The sequence below is a fragment of the Apium graveolens genome, chromosome 5 (assembly GCF_009905375.1).
Source record: "Apium graveolens cultivar Ventura chromosome 5, ASM990537v1, whole genome shotgun sequence".
Classification (NCBI taxonomy): Eukaryota; Viridiplantae; Streptophyta; class Magnoliopsida; order Apiales; family Apiaceae; genus Apium; species Apium graveolens.
The window spans coordinates 135,051,095-135,071,404 of NC_133651.1; positions in this window are offsets into that span (position 1 = coordinate 135,051,095).

Genomic DNA, 20,310 nt, shown 5'->3' on the forward strand with positions numbered 1-20,310 from the left:
TCGAGTCTTCAAAATGATTTTTAAAGTTAGAGTGGACCCCAAAACTCATTTTTTTATATTTAAGATCTTCCTTTCAAAGGGGATTTAAATACTCGCTCAAAACCTGGGGGATCCAGCTCTGTGGTGCATTTTACATTCGCAACGTGGTTGCCGTTTTGAGAAAACAAATGAATTGATTACTTACCCAACGTTCGGGAAGTAAGCCCATCTAATTGAGTCGGCATAAGCGACAAGCCGGGGTACGGTCTATCAAAGTGTAAGTGGCTGGGTGGCAGTCCATCAACGCGTAAGAGGCCGGGTGGCGGTCCAGCACAAGGTCCTTATGTGGCCAGGGTGATGACCGGTGGGGGATTCATCCATCTACTAGTAGAAAATGTTACTTATTGGTATCTTTGCCTGATCAGCAAGATATCAGGTTTATGCCAAAATTCTTTCCTTTCCAAATTTATTGGATATTGCAATTCTGTTCATACTTTACATGACAGAGGTTTTCAGGAAACGTATGTATATATATAGGTGTATATATATATCGGGACTTAATGAAGTATATCATAACTTCATTTCCTTCAAAATATTTCAAAGATTGAATCTATTCAAGTCTTATCTTGTAGTCTCATCAGTGTGATGAACTTTTGAAACTAATTATAACTTGAACGGTGGTAGTTCAAGTAGTATTTGGAAAAGATATAAGTATATTGGAGTATCTTGTAACTTCATCTTTTAAACTTATATCTAGTAAATGATTATCTTATGCATGACAAAGATTTTCAGAAAAACGTTGAGACAAGGTTAGATATATGAGATCACCTTGCAACGATATTTTTATACAGTTATAAACTGGAACTCTGTGTATATTATGTATGGAAGAGGACTTCCAAGATTTTGAAAAGTATATATGTATGTATACTGAATATTTTGCGACTTCATCGCATTAAGATATCAAACTTGGTTCATTTCTTTTGACCAAGACTTTCATGAGTACTATGAGAAGGCTCATATATTGTTAATTATTATACATATTATTTTGGTGGGCTTGCTGCTCACCCTTGCTTTCTTCTTTCATCACACAACAACAGATAGAAAAGATGAACAGGACCAAGCTCCCAATTCGCGAGCGGATAGGAAATGTTTCGCAGTTTCCTATAGGCGTTGATGTCGTTGTAGCTGAGGTAGGAACTACCAATAGGCTAGGCTTCAACTTTTGATGTACCAGATTTATGTATATTTATGAATTGTAATAATGGAAAAGAAATGTAAATTTATTCAGAAACCTTTTTAAGGTGTATTGGCATATAATTGTGGAATAAAACAACTTGTGATTATTTTTGGATATTCATCTCTGAGACTATAACTTGTGGTGTGTGTGTTTATTATGGGGTCACAGTACAGAGTAGTTGATAATTTATTAAGATTGGGTGTTATTAAGGGAAATGGAACTCGTGACAACCCGGATCCCCGACCCCGGATTTGGGGGTGTTACAGAAGTGGTATCAGAGCTAAGTGTTATAAACCTCAGAGATGATGTGATGTTAAAATAATAAGTTCACTAAGATAATAAGAACTCTTGCCAAGTTCATAGTCGGGCTACCTAACGTAGTACTGACAGTTAAAACCCTTATGGGAACCCTTATAAATATCGTGATAGAAGCGTAGTTCGTTATCGTATATAGTAGTGGGACTCCGAACCCTGAGGTTGAGGAGCAACAGCACGAAGATGTTTTATTACTGATTGGGGATCGGATTGTGGATCCAATGGAACACCCTAATGAGGGACCGGATGATATTAATATTGAGGATGTAGCGGTTGAGGATGTGGTCCTAGAAGGGATAGTTGCTGAGGAGGATCCCATGGAGGATCCTGACAAGAATGAATAAAGGACCACTGATGAATTGATGACCATGGTTAGGTCGACTACCAGAGGTAGGATTGGTCGGTCACTACCAGAGGTTCGTTCAAGTTCCCAAGGATAGTAGCCCCTTTAACGCGGCTTACTCGTAAGACTGAGAAGTTCGAATGGACAGAGAAATATGAGAACAACTTTCAAGAACTGAAGCAAAGATTGGTGATGGCCCCTATGTTGGCATTGTCGGATGGAAAAAGGAGATTTTGTGATTTGTATTGACGCTTCGCATAAGGAATTAGGGTGCTCTTATACAGCACAACAAGGTACTCGCGTACGCGTCAAGAAAATTAAGGGAATATAAAATTCGATATCCCCACCTATGAGCTTGGGCTCATGGCAATAGTTTTGCCCTAAAGATTGGAGGCACTACTTGTATGGAGAGAAGTGCGAGAATTACCTAAGCCATAAGTGCTCTAGTACATTTTCACGCAGAAAAGAGCTCAACATGCGCCAAATGAGGTGGTTAGAGCTAATCAAGGATTACGATTATGAGATTCTTTATCATTCGGGAAAAGCCAATGTGGTGGCTGATGCCCTTAGTAAAAAGGAGAGACTCAAGATGATAATGTCTTTGAGAGAGTTTACAAGAGATTTTGAGAAAATGGAAATAGAAGTGAAGGTAGCCGGAGCCGGTACCGAAAAGATGTTTGAGATTGCAATAGATACCGAATTTTTGGAAAAGAACATATTGTGCCAGAAAAAGTGATGAACGAAGGCAGAGAGCCAACAATTAGATAAAAGATTAATATCGAGAAAGATGATAAGGGAATAATGAGGTATTCCTACAGAATTTGGGTTCCAAACGTTCAAGAGCTTAAAGATGAAATCTTAGATGAAAGCTAGTTTGAGGAATAAGATTAAGAGCAAACCCTGAACGTGATAGTCAGGGAGGTCGCCATCAAGATAGAAGGAACCCATTACATAATGAAGTGGAAAATGAGGATTTTAACGTATAAGATAACCCCAAGTATGGGAGAAGGATGAAACATTTCATACTAAGGAAACAGAAAGTCGAGTAAGGAATGGAGACCCGAGACCGTACTCCTATACGGCAATTCATGGACCTGTCTAAAAAGAACTTAGACTATTATCCCCAACCACCACCCTGAGGAAACAATGCGGTGAGAAATTCTTTCTGGGCCTTTAAGTCGCTAAGCCCTTAGAGTTCCAAGGAACAAGCTGAACCAGTCAAGGCAAGAGCCTGGCTAAAGGAAATATAGGAATCATTTGAGATTCTAAATGATTGACGAATCACAAAAGACTGTTTTTGTCACTTACCCTCCTAAGAGAGAGACCACCCGCTGGTGAAAGGCCAAGGAAGGCACGAAGCAAGAGATTATAATAAACTGATTTAAGTTCAGTCAATTGTTTTCGGGAAAGTAATTCCCAAAGATAAGGAGATAGTGTAAAAGCTTTGGAGCTAGAACAAAAGTGGATGAGTATGATGAATTATGAATCTAAGTTGTAAAAGTTGTCAAGATTCATTCTGAGGACACGAATCCAGAATGACGGGATGTTTGAAATCAATACTTATGTTGTGTTGGTTCATGAAATAAGGATAAGAGAAAGGAAAATAAAAAGAAACTGAAGTGGAAAGGAATATAAAGGCAATAGAGTTTGAGGTATGATAAGGGAGTTGGGTATGAGGAAACCCTAAAGACTCGTAGCATTAGAAATAGAAAGTATGCATTCGTCAGGATGAGGGTGATTCACCATGAGTTAAAATTGATGGTTGAGGGCATAAGAGATACATATATTTTATCCCCTGTAAGTTGGGAGGATTCGAGGAAACCTTGAGATAATTCGAAGGATAAATAATGAGACGCGGATAGACTGAGGAGACAAGAAAGTAAGAAATTAAGAAAATTGGATGAAGGAAGTGACCTTCAAGAAGGTTAAGTGTAAGACCGGTGGCATGATACCCAGAAAGGGAGATGCCAGATATGAAAGATATCCCAACATTGAGGTGACTGTTGAGATAAACAACAAAAGTAAATAAGGAATTATTAAGAAGAGGTTCACGTTGAACACGACCAATATCTTCCAGAACATCCTTGTTATCATTACCAAATTAGGCAAGAAAAGTTGATAACCGTTGTTATCTTTTGGAGGCCATATTGATTGACCTCATTTTGAATACAGATGTTATTGTGAAAATTAGGCGTATACTATCGAGGTGGGAATGATTGAATAAGACACCCTTATCAGGGATATATGACTTGATTTATCCATGGAAGGATGCATGTACCTTTTTAAAGGTGGAATTAAGGATTGAACATCGGTAACTTAAAACGAATCCTAGGGGAATGCATAAAGGTTGGCATTTCACCCTTAATAGGGACATCATGAGTTTTGACAGTATGAATTGGAAAGGATTAAGGTAACAACAACCTTTAAAGAATCAGTGGAGAAATTTTTTCAAAAGTATATAGACAATGATTCTAGTATTAGTATATGGTATTTTGATATGCCCTGTATATAGGGAATACAGGAGGAACGATTGAAGGATAACCTTAGAGGTTTTACAAGGAGAAAGGAAATATTCGAAATTCTCAAGAATAAAAATGTTGATAAAGGAAATATGACGTAATTATAATGATGCCAAGTGAGGCACGTGTTAAACCACGAGAAGGTATGGATCGAACCAGTAATAGTCGAAATTGTTCAGGGCAATTAGGACTTAAGATAAAAGATGTTCTAATTATGATTGAGAGTCAGTCATGACAGTAATTAACCTCTAAAGACTGAGGCAATAACTTATGGAAAAATGGTAATTTTTTTTTTTACTCATCAGATTTTAAGGAAAGCATTTTCACATAAGATGTGATTGAAATAAGGTAGAAAATTTATTTGGAGGTGGTTAAAATGACATTGACTATAAGGAAATTTTACTATCAGGAAAGGCCAAAGAGGTGGCCGACACTTTAAAGGTAAGAGGATAATTATAGGCGCTTGTGCCAAAGGAATACAGTGATGATGGATCAAGCTTTCGAAGATGGAGGCAGCTAGAAAGGAAGTGGTACCAAGTATGGTGGTATTCCGATTCTAACGCGTTAGTGATACTAAGGTTGACGTGGTTATTAAAAGGTTATAGAATGCTAACGAGCAAAAGTATAACCAGTATAATATTAGGAACGGAAGGTAGTAGCGATTACGAACTGGAAAAGGATGGGTAGTGAGAAGCAAAAACTATAATGCTAGAAGCTATAATGAGAGTCTGTGCAATAGACTTGAAAGAATTTGGAATGATCACTTAACACGGATTGAGTTTTCTTACGACAATAGATCGTATGTCAGGTATCGAGATGTCGTCTTATCAGATTTTTGAGGGAAGACAATGTCGATCCCCCTTATGTTAGGATGAAGTTGTAGAGCGCAAGATGCTCGGACCCGCAGTAGTCCAAAGGATCAAGGATATAATAGATTTTAATCAGAGGACGGTTGGTAGTAGCCCAAGATGGGAACACGAAGTATGTTGATTTGACACGAAAGGACAAGGAATAGGAAGTGGGGGACCTAGTGTTGTTATAGGTATTCCCTTGGAAAGGAAGGATGAGGTTCGGAAAGAAAGGGAAGCTAAGTCCACGAATTGTTGGACCCTTGGATATATTAAGACATATTGGGAAGATAGCATATGAGCTAGCCCTACCCCCGAATATGTAGCAAGTTCATAACGTGTTTCACGTATCAATGTCAAGGAAGTGTAATTCGGATGCCAGACAAATAGGGGCATATGAGCACATAGACACGCAACCCGACGTAACCTATATGGAGCAACCAGGAAGGGTTATAGAGTGAAAAGGAACAAGTGCTTAGGAGAAGGATTATCAAACTAGGCAGAGTTTGGAGGTGGGACCACAATGTGGGAAAATTTACTCGAGAGTTAGAAAGTGCAATGCTAAGAGAGTATCCCTATTAATTTTCTATCTGATTCCGGGACGGAATCCTTTTAAGGAGGGGAGACTGTAATAACCCCAAAAATTTTGAACTTTTTGTAACCCTTATGAATAGTGTTTTAGCTGAATCAGAAAACTTTTCATGCCACACTATGTAGGGGTTCTGTTATTGATCTTCTGGGATATTATTAGTACTCTATGTGGTATATAAGTGTATGTAAAGATCGTCAGAATCCAATTCCAAACACTTTGATTTTTCCCGGAAATCCACTAGATACGGAAAGAATTGAGTATAAGGTAACAGGATAAAAAGGATTTAAATTAAAGGATTATAAGAGAGGATCATAAAAGGAATATAATGTATTGAGAAAGGTTAAGGGAACCCAAGTAATAAGATCCCGGATATGATCTCTCAAACGATAAACGAGAACGAAAGATAAGCGAACCGTAAAATAAATAAGTGACCAAGAGACAAGCTTGTACAAGAAGCCAAGGATTGTGACATCATCAAATCACAAGGTGTGGACAAGTGGAAGCATTATGACATGTGCAAGGTGATATAAGCATGACAAAAGGGAAGGAATTGTTGGATGATTGTAAACCACACAAAGTTCAAGGTTAGAAAGGTAATTAAACAAAAACAAAACCAAAACAACCTAGCTAGCCAAAAAAAATCCAAGCAAACACAAAATTTTTCATTTCTTCAACATTGCTCTCGGCTTTTTCTTCTTTTCAAAGGAAGAAAAATCAAAAATCAAGTTCCAAGCATTGTTAAATCACAAGGTAATTATCTAAGGTTCCTTGTACATAGATATGATGTCCTATAAGTTTAAGCTTCTAATTCCTTCACAATCTCTTCCATTAATTCAAAGAAGAAGATGGTGAATAGTAACTTTCAAAAAATAACTTTAGTTTTCTTGAATTTTTATGAAAGTTTAAGGTTATACAAGCAAGGATCAAGGTTCTTTAGGCATTCAAAGCTCTTGTGTTGTGTTAAGAAGCTTCAAGGAAGGTATAATCTCTAAACCAAGCTTTGTTATTGAATATTAAGAGCATAATATGAGTGTTATAGTTCATGAGAGGCTTGATGGTTGTGTATGTAGAGATTAGTTGGTTTTGGGATGTTTTTGGAGTTGTAAATCTTGGTTGTTGATTAATGAACTTAGTGTAGTTTAAATTCATGATAAAGAATAGTATAAATTGTTAATTTTGAGTTTTTGGGGCTGTTATGATAAAGTATGGATGGAGTTTTGATTGGGTTGTGATTGTGGGTTTATTGGTGATGGTTTAGTGTTGAATTGGTTGGTAAAATTTTGGGAAATCGCGTAAACATAGCCGTCGTAATGTCCGATTTACTTTAGGCTGTTTTTGTTCTTAACATTAGGACCCGTGAACTCACTGCTAGGTTTTGACCATTGCCATGATTAGATAGTTCATGTTACGAGCTTCGTTTTGATATGTAGTTCGTTTGATTCCGATGTACGGTTTAGGAGAAACGGCCGTTTTAAGTAACGACGTTTCGCGAAGGAACCCTTACCCCTCGCCTTACTTTGAAACATAGGTTAAAGACCAAAAAGGGTTATTTAATGTATGAAACAATTATGGTAAGTGTGTTAAGAAGTTGGTAAGACACTCGCGAAAGAATCGCCTTAAAACTCGTAATGGTTAATTTATTAAAAATGGTGGAGCCGGGTGGCGGTCTAGCACAAGGTCCTTATGTGGCCAGGGTGATGACCGATGGGGGATTCATCCATCTACTAGTAGAAAATGTTACTTATTGGTATCTTTGCCTGATCAGCAAGATATCAGGTTTATGCCAAAATTCTTTCCTTTCCAAATTTATTGGATATTGCAATTCTGTTCATACTTTACATGACAGAGGTTTTCAGGAAATGTATGTATATATATAGGTGTATATATATATCGGGACTGAATGAAGTATATCATAACTTCATTTCCTTCAAAATATTTCAAAGATTGAATCTATTCAAGTCTTATCCTGTAGTCTCATCAGTGTGATGAACTTTTGAAACTAATTATAACTTGAACGGTGGTAGTTCAAGTAGTATTTGGAAAAGATATAAGTATATTGGAGTATCTTGTAACTTCATCTTTTAAACTTATATCTAGTAAATGATTATCTTATGCATGACAAAGATTTTCAGAAAAACGTTGAGACAAGGTTAGATATATGAGATCACCTTGCAACGATATTTTTATACAGTTATAAACTGGAACTCTGTGTATATTATGCATGGAAGAGGACTTCCAAGATTTTGAAAAGTATATATGTATGTATACTGAATATTTTGCGACTTCATCGCATTAAGATATCAAACTTGGTTCATTTCTTTTGACCAAGACTTTCATGAGTACTATGAGAAGGCTCATATATTGTTAATCATTATACATATTATTTTGGTGGGCTCGCTGCTCACCCTTGCTTTCTTCTTTCATCACACAACAATAGATAGAAAAGATGAACAGGACCAAGCTCCCAATTCGCGAGCGGATAGGAAACGTTCCGCAGTTTCCTATAGGCGTTGATGTCGCTGTAGCTGAGGTAGGAACTACCAATAGGCTAGGCTTCAACTTTTGATGTACCAGATTTATGTATATTTATGAATTGTAATAATGACAAAGAAATGTAAATTTATTCAGAAACCTTTTTAAGGTGTATTGGCATATAATTGTGGAATAAAACGACTTGTGATTATTTTTGGATATTCATCTCTGAGACTATAACTTGTGGTGTGTGTGTTTATTGTGGGGTCACATTACAGAGTAGTTGATAATTTATTAAGATTGGGTGTTATTAAGGGAAATGGAACTCGTGACAACCCGGATCCCCGACCCCGGATTTGGGGGTGTTACAGCTCCCTTTAGCTGATCGAACAAATCGTCGATTCTCGGTAAAGGATACTTGTTCTTAATAGTGAGTTTATTCAATTCCCGATAGTCGATGCACAATCGCATGCTGCCATCCTTCTTCTTTATGAATAACACTGGTGCACCCCATGGGGATACACTAGGTCGTATGATGCCTCGGTCTAGAAGATCTTGCAGTTGCGTTGACAATTCCTTCATTTCGACTGGAGCCATTCGATATAGAGCTTTCGAAACTGGTTTTGTGCCTGGTGCTAGATTAATCGTGAACTCGATTTCTCGATCTGGAGGTAACCCTGGAAGCTCTTCTGGAAAGACGTCTGGAAACTCGCATACCACTAGAATATCTTCTATTCTAGGACTTCCTTTTTCAGTATCTAACACGTAAGCTATGTACGCCTCACATCCTTGTCGAAGCAACCATTTAGTCTGCATCACAGTGAGAAATTTCTTTCGCTGTTTTTCACCTTTGAATATTACCGTTGCATTTTCCGCAGTTCACAATTTGACTTTCTTATTCGCGCAATCTATCTGAGCATTATGACAAGCTAACCAATCCATTCCCAAAATGACATCAAATTTTCCTAACTTAAAAGGAATTAAATCTACCGAAAAATGATGTTCGGCTATTTCTATATCACACGCAGGATATACTCGATCCACTGAAACTTGGCCGTCATTCGCTAATTTTATAATTAACGTCTCGCCCAACCATTCGATTCCACAATGTAACTTATCAAGAAATTCTTCAGAAATAAATGAACGAGTAGCTCCAGAATCAATTAATACTTTTGAACTTACGGAATTCACCAAAAGCGTACCTGCAATCACACTTGGACTCCGCACTGCTTCTTTCATTGTCATGTTAAAAGTTCTTGCTTTGGGTTGATTAGGCGGCGGCGGAGGTAATGCCAACACTCTTGGAATACTGGCTGCCATAGCTGGTCCTTTGCAATTTCTGGCGATATGTCCTTTCTTTCCACACTGGAAACAAGTCATTTCCGCTGTTCTACCTGTTGGACATTCGTTAGAATAATGCCCTTTCTGCTTACACAGATAACACGTTACATCCCTTTTTATACATACACCAGTATGATTTCGATTACATGTCTTGCAGTACGACACTGGAACTCTGACCATTCCCTGCTGACTAGAGGTTTGGAAATAATTACCTGCTTTCTGTGGACCTTGTCCTATCCTTTTAAAATTCAAATTTGACCGGGCTTGGAATCCCGGCTTTCTGCTGGAACGATCTTGGAAACTTCCATGTCCTTTGTCTTGCTGAGAACTTTCACTTTCCCCTTCTATAATCAGAGCTTTCTGAACTACGGCGGTATACGTCTTCAATTCGAAAATTGCAACTTGGCCACGAATCCATGGTCGTAACCCTTCTTGAAACCTTTGAACTAGCTTCTCTACAGTGTCAACCTGTTCTGGAACAAACCTAGCCAACTCAGTAAATTTGGCTTCATATTCTGCCACGGACATATTTCCCTACTTCAGTTCTAGAAACTTAATCTGCATTTGGTTCTTCACATATCGAGGAAAATGCTTTTCTAAAAATAACTCTTTAAACCTATCCCACGCAATAACATCTTCACCCTCCAAAGCCTTTTTAGATTCCCACCAATAATTCGCCTCTCCTTTCAACAAGTAACTAGTAAAATCAGTCTTCTGGTCCTCACCTATCTTCACTAGTGCAAACGCTTTCTCTATCTCTTTTAACCAGGTGGTAGCTTTAATAGGATCAGTAGACCCTTTAAATTCTAGAGGTTTAACTGACTGAAACTACTTAAAAGTAACAACAGGTAATACCTGTGGTAATTGAGGCTCAGGACAAGGTGGCTGTTGCAAAATTTGTTGTTGTATCATCTGTTGTTGATGCTGCATCTGCTGCTGCATCATTACCTTCTGTTGTTGTATCAGATGGAACATTTGGTTCATGGTCTCATTAGTCTGGTCTTCGGAATTGCTGTTAGAGGTCTCAGCCCTAGTCTTTCTCTTTGGTGTTATCTTCTTCTGATAATAAAACAGGTGATATTTCTTTAACAGTTTAATAAACAATTGACAATATGTAAGGAAAATGATTTATCCTGTATTAATAACATGATTTATATAAAGAAAACAGTTGCTGAATGTAAAAACTGGAAATGTAAATAGTTAAATAAAATGATTGTTCTCTTTTTAATTTCAATAGGAATTATAATATGAAAAACTGTAAAACAATAAAGTGAAAGTAAATGCTGTAAAACTGTAAAGACTGAAATTTAAATAAAAGGAATTGAAAAAGTTCATCTTATATATATGTGACACCAACTTCAGGTGTAAATGCTTGATACAAAAAGTCTCGGGCTGCTGGTAATCACTACGGCTACAAGTCACACTATCGTTACAAGTTAAACTACTACTACAAGTTAAACTACTGATACACGCATACACACTACTCACTAGGTTATACTATGCTGCCTCTATATACACATGTACTCTGGAGTCACTGTCTCAAACTATCATTGCCTCAAAACCCAGGCGGAATACGCCTAAGCTCCTCTCTAAGTGCCTGGACCAAAGTCTGTGCCAATCGGAATATCCTGTAGAACTCTACGAAAGAAGGTGGTCCATCATGGGTCAAATCATCAAGCTCCCAAGTAGCACTCATCAACACTGACTGTAATCGTTGTCTCATATAGTAATCCGGCTGTAGGGCTGCTAACGGTCCTCTGTCCCTCTGATCAAACAGATGCATAATCTCTCGACACTGTGCCCGCCAATACTCCATATCATCCCTCATAACTCTATACTCATGGTATGGTACCATATACGGCTGAGCAACCTGACCTACTGACTCCTGTAAAGGAACCCTCGGTATACCTGCACCCTGCTGTGGTAAACCTAACTGTAGATCCACATTATGCTCTCCCATCCCCTCGACTGGAATCATCTGAACTATGTGCGGCTCTGGGGCATGCACTGGTATAGGAGGTAACAATGGTGGTGGTGGTAACTCCTGCTCAATACCCGGTATAAACTGATGCTCAACTGGTAAAGGAACCATCGGCTCAAGGAACTCAAATGGATCAAACATCTCTATGGGGTCATGAACTATCCCCTGTACTGGTGGTACCGGCTCCTGTGGCAATGGTGGTGGAGGTGGTAGAGGAGGAAACATATACTCAGATACTGGAGGTATAACTGGTGCTGCTGGCCCAGTGACTGTCCTCTTGGAAGACGCAGAATAACCAGAAGATGCCATCTGATAATGTACCAAAGAAAAGAAAAGGTCACTAACAATCCTAAGATTTATACTTCCCTATTATAATCTGACCTAAATCCTAACACTATTCTTCCTAATTTGACTATCCCTATCTTATGTGATCTCCCTATCCTATCTTAATCCTAATGTTCTTGTTTTCAGGGACCAAACCTACAGCTCTGATGCCAAACCTGTAACGCACTCCATACCCCGGGTATAAGTCTGGGGGTTACTTGCTAATCACCAAACCTGTACAATTTGATTAACAATTAATAAAGAAATGAAATTAAACCCCTTTAACACTAACCAGGATCTTTTTAGGTTGAAGTATGAAAACAAGAACCACTAACTACTTTTTTTACAACCCAACATTCAAAATCTCACAAACTCTCTTTATTACAAACCATTGTCTAATTCATTTTAAGCTAAGTTCAACTTTTATTCAAACGCACACACTATCTATCAACACTCCACCTGCTCGGGCAACTCAAAGCTTTCTTCCTGGATTGGGATCAACACCTTGGGTATGAGAGGATCCCGAGGCTTGACCCGCTTCTTTACCACTCGAGTCCTGATGGGTTTCATATTCCTTCTTAACTGAAAACAATAAGGTGAATAACAACAAAAGGGGTGAGCCGAAAATTGCTCAACAAGTCCACAAAATATAAACAGTGTTAAAGCATTTCAAATGAATCCGTTATCCCGGGTATATCTGCAAAGATATAACCCCACGAGAATAGAAAGAAGGCCATTACTGGCGAGTACAAATGAACTAAACTGGACACAAGTTCGCATCTATATTCTGCTGATCAGTCAGAATATAATGCAGATCCATATCTCAATATATAGATCCAGTCGGGTATCCAGGCACTACGGCCCACGTCGAGGCACCAGTCATCCCGGTCCTCAGGATTAAGACACACTCAATCCCAAAATATCATTATCCAGTCCATCGCTTAGCAACCAGAATAATCGGTATGCTTTGACATATTCTAATCACCAGAATATATCAATCACAATGTATCATCAATGAAATATAAACCAAGTATCCAAAGAAACGGAGAAATCAAGAATCGAAATGAAATATGAACAAAGCAATAGCAAGTGTGTATCAGTGATTAAGAACAATAATCAAAAGAGTGCAAATATGATAAGCATTTGAATCAATATCACTATTCTGAAAGTAGAATAGGGGAAAAACTTGCCTTTTGCGTGACTCACTGCAATTAGATTACTTTCGTCTATCACCTTGGACTAATACCGACTCAACTTGCCTGGCTGGCTTAGCTTCTGTTGGCAAAACAGACTGGTTAAGTCACGTCGTACTTCATTTGTATCTTGAATCGACTTCACACCGTTCCTAACATCTACCCATGCGCTTATGACTAACTCATATATTACTTACTAGCAATTAAGACTCAATTAACCACGTAATACACATAAGCACATAGGCACATAATCATATTTTATAGTTAAAATAATTTTTAGAACCAAAATCGACTCGTTGATCGCTCAACTAATCGTTATCTAACTCATTTCCCATTTTTTCGGAATTTTTCGGACTCGTCTCGGCACGGATTACGACTGATAATCAAACAAGTAACAATATCAACTAATTTTTTAGAAGAAATTAAGCTTTGATATTATTTTTAATGAAGAGAATTCATTTTTCTGAGTCAACAGACTTTTATTTCACTCGAATCGGACTAACCGTTAAATTATTATTAATTAAACACTGATAATTCCATTTATTATTCACTATAAATAATTATTATTAATTTTTAAAACTCAAAAATAATTTTTAAATCATTATTTAAGAAAAATCAGAATTAAAAATGATTTTTCTATAATTTTTGGAATTAAAATGAATTTATTATGATTTATTGAAAATTATTTGATTAATTATCAAAATATTTAATCATTTTTAAATAATTAATAAATAATTAATAATTAATAATTAAATAATAAATAATTAAGAAAATAATTCAATCTGATTTTTAGAAAATAATTCAGAATTATTTATAATATAAATCAATTAATTAAACAATTAATTAATCAATTTATAAAATAAATAAATCTGATTTTTAGAATTAATAAAAATAAAATTAAATTCAAAATTCCAGAAACATATGTCAGAAAACCATTCCTGACAAAATCAGATCAAACCCGGGTATTTTACACGGGTCAAACGGGTCAAAATCCGGGTCGTGAAGAACACGCCGGATTTTGCCCAAAATCCGGCCACCGGTGCAGAATACAGTGAGCCATTTTCAGGCCAAAAATGGAACCGTTTGGTTCGTTCTTAAGCTGGAATCAATTCCAAATCACTTCACCAATTTGATTCCGGCCACAACATACCAAAAACATCTCAGAATCTTCATCTGCGGTCAAAAATCGAATTCAACTCCGGCCAAAAACCTATCTTTTTATTCTGTAAACCAAACTTAACGTTCTATAGTGCAGATTGAAGCTAAGAACATACACAATCAAAGCCCTAACATTACAAGAACCAAATATTCACAGAAATCATCGAGTTGTGTTTTGAAAATCCGACAAAAACCCTAGAAATCGTGAATCACTATCCAGGAATCGTTTGTTCAATTAAACACCATGAATCAACTGTAAATCATCTAACAAAGCTATATCAATCATCAAAACATCATAATAACCCCAGAATCAAAAAGTCCTAATTCGAACATAAACCCTAGAATTTGAAAATCAAAAACTACGAATTAAAATGTGAAATTGATGCTAGAAATGGAAAGAACAGATCAAAACCTTCGATTTGGATACTCGAACTGCTTGATTTGGTACAGAAATCAGATCAAAATCAACGATTGAATCCTCAACCCGAATTTGTTCAACCCGACCCGGCTGCAGAGAATTTTGTATATTTTTCTGATTTTTAATTAATAATTATGATTAATTAAATAAAAATTAGGCTATTTATAGTAGTTAAATTAATACTCCTAATTAAAATTAAGGCCATAATTCTACACTTTTTAAAATTAATAGGCCCCTAATCTTATAATTTTTTAGTATTAAAATTTAATTTATAAATATTTTATATATACAATATATATGCCAAAATTTCCCAAAAATTGTGAATAATGCAAAAATGCAAAGAAATAATATAAATGAAAGTCCTATAATTTTATAAAAATAAAAATGTGATTTTTGTGGGGTTTTGAACACCCAATGGGGCCCGGAAAAGTCATTTTTCGTAAAACGAGAAAATTTATAAAATATCTAGATGTTCAGAATAATGCGATTGTAAAATCCATTTGATGAAAAATAAGGCCCATTATTTTATTTGAAATACTGGCTTTAAAATCATTGTTTGGGTCGTAAAATATTTGAAATGAAAACGATGAATGCATAATAAAATATCTGAAAAATACCTTAAAAATACAGAAATGACACGAAATGCACGTAACACATAACAAACAGGGTTTAACAGATAATCACACATAAATGACACATTAACACACCTTATTGATTATGATTCTGATATAATATAAACATAAATTTCCCAATCGTTATAGGTAAACTATTAAAAATCATCCTTAAAGAACCCCTTGGATACTGTGTATGAAACACCAAAGCCTGATGAAAAGAAGCTTCTGTCAAGATCAATTGCTTTCTACAAAGATCCAACTGATTCAGCTTCTAAAAAGAGGATTGCTAAGATATTCAGAAATGGAAAGGAAATTTGTGTGATATCTGGACATCCTCAATTTGCTCAAGCAAAGAGAGAAGAAAAAGCCAGACTAAAGCAGGAGAAGAAGCAAGTTGCTCTAGATGCAAAGAAGGCTAAACAAAAGAAAGGGCAGATTGCTATCATAGCCAAGCTACAGGCTGTGAGTTCATCTCAACAAATTCCCTCTCAACCATCTGAAGCCACTAAATCAAGGGATCAAGCAGAAGAACAGAAGAAATCTCCAAGGAAGAAAGAATTGGCTAAAAGAACAAAAAGGAAACTGGATATTGTTGACAAGGAATTGGGAGATCAATTTCCTAAGGAACCCACACCAGCTACAACTCAAGCATCAAAGCCCTCTCTGGTATTTGAAGATATAAGGGTGGTGGATCCCTACAGGATTATTCATGGTGAACCTATTGTGCCCAAGGATGAGCCAATAGAGTGGGATAACATACCAATTCCTGACTTCAGTCTACCAGTCCTTAGCAAGCCAAAAAGGACAAAGTCAAGGGCAGTGAAGAAAGTGAAGCTGTCTCCTCTCAAATCCAAATCTGTAGTCAATGCTCAGCCCAAAGTCAACAAGGGAGACTACTTATACTTGTGTGACATCAAAGAATTTTCTGATCTAAACCTCTATCTGGATGAACTAGATGAAGTGAGGGGAATTGATGCATACAGAAACCTACCTGAAAGGTTAGTGTTCTAGTACAAAGGAGGAAAGGAGATTGTATGGCCACTTCACAGGATTCTTCAAGAGAGCCAAGCTGTACTGATTAAAGTTTATTCATCCTTCAAGAAGAACTTTGGGTTCAATGTCACTGCAAGAAGACTAGTATTGAAGAAGATTGAAGAACTAAGGAGTGTTAGAGCTAAAGATGCACTCCCAAAGACTCTAATCATCCCATACACAGGGAGAAGAGTGCATCTAAGGCCCTACTGGCTGATGGAGTTCATGGATGACAAAGGTGTGAGAAGATTCTTCAGATTAGAAGACCAACTGAGCATCTCCAACAATGAGACTCTGTTGGAAATGCAAGAAAAGCTAAATCTCTCAGAATCTGATGAACTGGAATTCCACAGGCAGCTCCAAAATCAGATTGATGAAAACAACAGGAAGCTTGGAAGAAGATCCAGACCTTCAAGAAACTAGAAAAATCTGCTCAGGCTAGAGGAGCATCTTGAAATGACTGTGAGCCAAACTTTGTACATTTTGATTATTTGAAGCACTTTCAGTATTATCTACTTTCTTTTAAAGATGTATGTTTAGGGTGTTTTGTTATCATCAAGTATCTCTTAATTTATGGCTACAATTCCAGTAGACATAAATTGGGGGGGATTATTATGCATATGTTGTGTACTTGATGATGACATAAACAAAACACCTAAGTAGATTTTACTTAGTGAAATAATGTAGCACTCGACGGATAAGAATTATAGTCCCGACGGATAACTCATTATAGTCCCGACGGATGATGACTTATTATCCATCGAGTGAGTAGCTTATATAATAATGAGTCTGTAGCACATTTCTGCATACACCTTTGTATAGATTCTGTAGTAGCATATAAGTCATGTTGACTTTAACTAGATATGCAGAATAGGTTGATTAATTGTACATAAATGATGTCTTATAATTCTGCATAAGTGAAATGAAGTCGAGTGCCAAAATAGCTATCGACGGATGATTAACAAAGCCATCGACGGATGATCAAATGGCTATCAACGGATGTTTAATATAGCAGTCGACGGATGATCAATAAAGCCATCAACGGATGATCATAAAGTCGACGGATGATCATGTACTCAATGGATAAAGAATTCAAACATCAGTTGACAGTGACAACTAGTCACATGCGTCGGGATGTATGCAAAAAGGAATGAGGAAGCCTATTAACTGGGTAATAGAGAACAAAGTAGCAAAGCATCAAGACTGATAGTTTTTATGATGATTCTATCTTTTGACTTTGTAATCTTGGTAATATATAAACCAAGAAGTAGCAAATAGAAACAGTGATCTGAGATTCAAAAAGAGAGAAATCTTTGTAAGCAGAATTATTAGCATTTCTCTGCATTCTCAATAGTTCAAATTTGTAAACAGCTGTGAGCATTCTTGCACACAGAGTTCTCTCGATATAATATATATCTCTGGTGGAATTGTTTAAATCCACCTGAAAGTTTTTAAAGACTTGTTTTTTAATTACTTATGTTTTGATTCAATTAAGTTTTTATTCCGCATTGTGCTAATCAAAACATTTATATCTATATTCGAGTTTGAACATTTTTATTTTAAGAAAAAGGTTCAAGAATTCCATTCAACCCCCCTTCTGTAATTCTTGCTATATTATTAAGGGACTAACAGGGTTATTGACTGATTTTGATGGTTGTAATAGCTTCTTGAAATTAATAGCAATCGATTCATATATTTAATTACACCAAACATTTGCTAAATCGATCAAAGCAAGTTTTTATTATTATTGTTTTATTCGTTTTCTTTATTCAATTTTTCCAGATTATCCATGAGTTGGTGATTGATTATGATACCATGAATAAGTTCTAAATGTTCTGAGCATTATTCTGATATAAAGAACATTGAATTTGGTTACGTTTTTCGTGAATTCGATCTTCACCGGACGATCGCCGGCATTTTTCCGATTTAAGCCGGAGTTGTTGATGGGGTGACGATTTGTTGATGATAAAGTTATGTTTAAGTTTCTGGAAGTAATTGTGATATGTTGAGCTGAAGAAACGATAGAAAATCATGTGTTTTGAACCCGATTGGGACTCATCGGAATCGGGGAAGTCGCCGGAATTTCCCAGAATCCGGCGAGCTTCAAACCTGACCCGATTGTGTTCCTCTTGACCCGTTTCCCTGAACAATTTGACCCGGTTTCGATCTAATTAGCCCCAATTCCAATCCACATAAATTGTTTCTGAATATTTCATTTTTAATTAATTCAAAATTCAGTTTTAATTTCCAAAATTCATTTTTAGTTATTTATTAATTCTAAAATAAATCTGATTTATTTCATTAATTAATTTTAATTAGTTTTTAATTGTTTTAATTAATCTATTAATTTAATATTAATTGATTAATTAATTTAATTAATTATTAATTGAATTTAATTGATTTAATAATTATATTTAATTATTTATTTTTAATTTAAAAATTCTGAAAAATAGTTTCGAGCTTTAAAATATTATTTAAAATTATTTTTAAGACTCGATAATTATTATTAATTATTTTAAAGTCGGATTTGGGTGTTCGAACCCTATTATTCAATTATAAAATGATTCGGAGTCCAATTTTAATTCTGAAAAATATTCAAAATTCATAATAAATCAACCGTCTGTCTGTTTAATTCGAAACGAACGCCTTTAGATTCTGAAAAGTATTCTGCTTCCATTAAAAATATTTTCGAGACCTAAATTCTTTTGTATCAAAAGGCTATTTGTTTTATGAATCATTCTGAGTCGGTTATTGATCGATAAAATACTCTTTTTTGACCCAATTTCAATTCTAAACATATCGAGACCTATCTTTTGTCGATTCAACTTATGTGCTAATGAATTACGTGATTATGTGTTATATGATTACATGCCCTATGTGTACGTGTTATGTGGATAGTGAGTCAGCGTGTCTTTTAAACATTATCTGCATAAGATGTGATCTTTATCTGTTATTATCGGGCGGGTAGATAATAAGAATAAACGTATAGGCTAGACAATTATATATATTGTCAGTTCATTGAATAGTATTATTTTTTATAGATGCACATAGTTCGAGGCATTCAATGCCAGACAGAAATTTGTAGAAGTAAAGCCTAATAGCGTGTAGTAATGAAACGAGTGGATTCAGAATAAAGATAAACCTAAGGGAGTAAATGATAAGAAAGGTCAAGTAGCCTGTCAAGAGGAATACAGATGCAACAGATGCAACAGGACTAAGTGATATGGCAGCTAGTTAAAGATCAGAGGATTATCGATTGAGGTAAGTACTCCTAACCTTTCTCCTAAAATACTGTAAATATTTATTCCCTCCTATTTTAAGTTCAGAATAGTTAACTGTTTTATATTTCACTGTAATTACTCTTATTATGCCAGTTCTTTTCATTATTGTTCCTATAATTCGATTGCTCTCTTGAGCAAATACCCATTCATTCGGGTTATTTGCGAACCCTTATTTGGGATGTTTTGAAATCAAAATGATTTGGCCTCAAAATACTCTACGGGCTAGACGATTATTATGAGGACCAGCGATGAGCTGGATCCTATGGGCCGGAGATGGACCGGACCCTTAGGCCATATTTGCCTGGGTACCCCATATGTTGGTTGGGTTTATGCAGTTGGGTATAGATCCGTACTATCTCCTGACTGATCAGCAGGTTATAGTGCATATGTTGGTTTATAGTGTCCAGTCTAATTTATTGATCGCCATTGATTGGCATTCCTTTCCGAATAGTTCATAATTATAAACTAACATAAAGATTTAATTCAAAAGGATGAAGTATTGAAACGATTACTGTCCTTTTACGGAAAAATGTGATTATGATTAAAGACCAATGAGGGCCGATGTTTTGTTCGCTCAACTATTTAAATATGTAAAGACGTTTTTAAAATCATTCAACAATCGTTTCCAGGAGTTTTCTCATCTGATACCTGGAAAACCATTTA